This window comes from Capsicum annuum, chromosome 12 (assembly GCF_002878395.1).
Source record: "Capsicum annuum cultivar UCD-10X-F1 chromosome 12, UCD10Xv1.1, whole genome shotgun sequence".
NCBI classification, from domain to species: Eukaryota; Viridiplantae; Streptophyta; class Magnoliopsida; order Solanales; family Solanaceae; genus Capsicum; species Capsicum annuum.
In genome coordinates, this window is record NC_061122.1 from 201,622,625 (window position 1) to 201,626,433 (window position 3,809).

The window sequence follows — 3,809 nt, forward strand, 5'->3', positions numbered from 1 at the left end:
ACGTCAGTTTAAGAGGTGAAAATAATACACTTTAAAGATGTTAAGGAGGATAAATAAACAGAAGTTAAGTTTAAGTGCTAAAGTGAGTTTGGAGGACAAGTTCCGGGGGGAAAAGATGTCTTTTTTCTTAATTTTTATGTTGTATTTTACTTTTCTATAGTGATATTCTACCTATAACAATAATGACATTTGTTATAAATGGTACATTCTTTGTAAAATTACTTCTCTATATCAGCACGCTCAAATATTATGTAATAATATTCTGTAAGAAATATATTATAAATAAAATAATTTATCAAATATTTATGGTCATCATCACTCATGTCATGCATACAGTAAATTTCATACGAATATCTAATTTTAAAAAATAATTGTATTTAAATAGTGCAAATCGATTATTTCATAACTTTACAAGGAAAGAAATATTAATCTTGCCATTTATATTCATAAACTTTCTAAATTGGCATATTTTTGTTTATACTAGCTGAACGAAATCTGAAAAATCAAGTGTGTGTGTGTATGTATATATATATTTATATATATATATATATATAACATCTCTTTATAACAATTATGAAGTTTTGGAACAGACGTTGTTACTAAAAGAGGTTTGACTGTACATCAAAAATTCTTTAGATAGTATTTTCACTTCTTTTAGATCCGACTTTTTTGAAACAGGCTTTTACATTTTTTTGTTTTTTTACGTTGTCAAATTTGGGCCTTTGATCTCTTTGGAATTCTTTATATTTTGGTTATTAATACTAGGGGAAAAAAACTTAAATATAAAATATTAGATTGTTTAATGCAAGTTATAACAACTCTTTTTAGTTTGCAACTTATAGAAAGTTTTTTTTAGAAAAAATAATAATAACAATAAAATTTTTGATTTTCAGAAATGTGTTTTCTATTTTTGGAAAAAAAAATATACTCTTTAAAATAGATGGTAGTTATTAAAGGATGTCAATCACCCTCAATTTCTCTCAAACGGTTTTAAAGTGGCTTCTTCTTCAAAAATATTCTTATTCTCCAAGAATAATTTTCTTCAACAAATCAACAAAATATACTAATTGAAATACGAAATCTCTCAATTAATAGTGGTATTTAAGGCGTTGAATTTGATTAAAATACTGACTAAAGTATTTTAATTGAAATTGCGGTTATTCAAAGGAAAAAAAATTAAAAACAACGGATTGGTTGTGTAAAACATGAAGGGTAATAATTTACCCTCAATCATGATACAACATGAAGGTAGATGGGATATCACGAGTATTTTTTATGTATTCAATCATAATCTCTCAAATAATTTTGATATTTATGGCAAGAAATTCTAATATAATACTGACTTAAGTATTTTAATTGAAGCTGAAGTTATTCAAAATGAAAAAAAAAATGAAAAAGACATAATGATATTCTCATAATATGGGTGGTGATAATTTACATTCAATCACGATACAACATGGAGGAAGCTGAAATGTCACATGTAATTTCAATCCTTTTCAATATTCAAATTGTTCCAATTCCATACATAAAATTATGTTGATTTGATTGTATTTTATTTGTTTTTGTATTGATTTAAAAAGTACACATGCAATTTCAAACAAATTATTTATTATTCAAAAACACAAAACAATGACCTGACTAATGTGATTGCATATTTGTGTGCAGGTATATTTGAATCAAGAAAAGGTGAATAGAAATTTCTTCATCAAGTATCCATTGTGTATAACGTTGAGGGATGTGATTATGGATGTAATAGTGTGGTGTCGAATTCATTGTTGATGAAAACAGTTTACATTCAACTAAAGGAATTCGGGTGATAAAGAATCTTATTCAAATAATCAATTCGGGCCAAAGCAATAATCATTCAAATGTAGAAGATCTACCAATTCAACCATTAAACATGATATGGTTAGTCGTTTTTGTTTTACCACTAAGATACACATTGATTTTATTGTATTGTATTCAAGAGGTCTATAAATTAATATTGTATGAAAAAGGTATATAAATAGATGTCTCATATAATGTGATTAGTTATTTCGTATGTATGAAAAGGGTATTTAAAAATGATACTTCATGACGTGATTAGTTGTTTCACATTTTATGAAAGTAGTATCTGTTGTTATCGGACGATTGTAGAAGTGAATTAATTTAATATGTAGTATGATATTTTAGACATCAGGTAATATATTATTTCAAAGATTGGGTCTTTGACAACATGTGTTATTGAGAATTTTGTAGATAATTATCTACCTAATGTAGTAATGGAATGAGTATGCAAATTGATATCACCTAATTAGAATATCATAATTCACAAAATACAAGTTTGTATATTTATTTCATACATTAAATTAAATAATAACATATAGTATTTGGTGAAACTCAATTTTTATACCAACTTCTGCAATCATTATACTCATTACATATACATATAATATGTAAAAAGCTATTTTATAAACTTTGAGCGAAATATTAATATTTCATATTGACTATATACAGGTTTCATACCCGAAAATTCTAAGAAAAAAATCTAATGAATAAGTTCAATTTATATACTCATTCAAATTAAAGCAACTTTGAACCCCAAAGAAGGAATATATGACGGAAAACCTAACTTCATACGCAAGACATATATCATTCAGTAAAAAAAGAAGAGAAAAAAAATAATTTATGATAAACAGAGTAAATTAATGTTTGAGAAATCTTTTATCAGTAAATTGACAATGAAAAATCATGTAAGTATGGAAACAGTAACTTAATTAATAAAGTTTTAAAAAGTCAAATAGCGTGTATCAATGTAAAAATTAGATATATCATATTTTGCTCCTTAATTTAAGAACAAATCTTGTAACTTAATTAACAAAATAATTTTTTTTTTAAAAAAAGAGATAGTTATTGATACCATCAATAGCACTTGCCATAATTATCAAAAAATTTAATGAAGAGAGGTAAATATTAAAGACTACAAATAAGGAGATAATGTGAATATTAATTATAAAAAGTAATTTTTTATTATTTTTAAAAAATTATTTTTTAAAAAAGTTGGTATAACTTGCAATTATTTCTTTAATCCAATAATTATTGAAAAGTATTGTTATAACTTCCAATAAACATCTAATAAGTATATTTAAGTTTCACCAAAAAAGAGTATATTTAAGATAATTTTCACTTAATACTTTGTAAAATTTTGGCCTTTGACCTCTTTGGAATTCTTTGTATTTTGATTATTAATACTTTGTCAAATTTATGCCTTTGATCTCTTTGGAATTCTTGGTACTTTGATTACTAATAGGGGAACACAGTCATATTTGTTCTTGGACACTCAACAAAGGTATATTTACTCTTGGTTACATTTTTTTAAGGTATATTTACTATTAGTTATATTTTTATTATATTTGTTTCTAACTTTTGATTTAAAATTTATATTTGTTCTTGAGCTATTAAGTGTCATATTTGTTGGGGTATACACCCTCACAGTTAAATATGGTATATTCTAACAATTATTATGATTAAACGTCTAAGTAGAAAATTATTGAGATATATACTATTAACCATGTGATTGGATATAGTATTTATCATAGAAAAATTATTTATTTAATTCTAATAAAGAGTTAAATGAATCATATATTCGACTGTGTGGCCATTTACTTACACAACAGATGGATTTGTGTATAGAGTATAGCTTATATACACACAAAAGATCAAATCATTGATTCTTACAAATACAAATATTATGTTCACAATCGAAGATGAAGTTGAGAAAACATCTTGATAATTGTAGCACAAGATTAAATATAATCTAATCTTGATTA

General features: G+C 24.6%; 1 long non-coding RNA gene across 1 annotated transcript; it reads left to right on the top strand.

Moving 5' to 3' along the window:
- Positions 1 to 1,043: 1,043 nt before the first annotated feature.
- On the top strand, positions 1,044 to 2,094 carry LOC107849860. The gene is made up of 3 exons (XR_001668301.2): positions 1,044 to 1,248; positions 1,363 to 1,480; positions 1,666 to 2,094. It is a non-coding gene; the product is annotated as an uncharacterized LOC107849860 (long non-coding RNA).
- Positions 2,095 to 3,809: the final 1,715 nt, after the last annotated feature.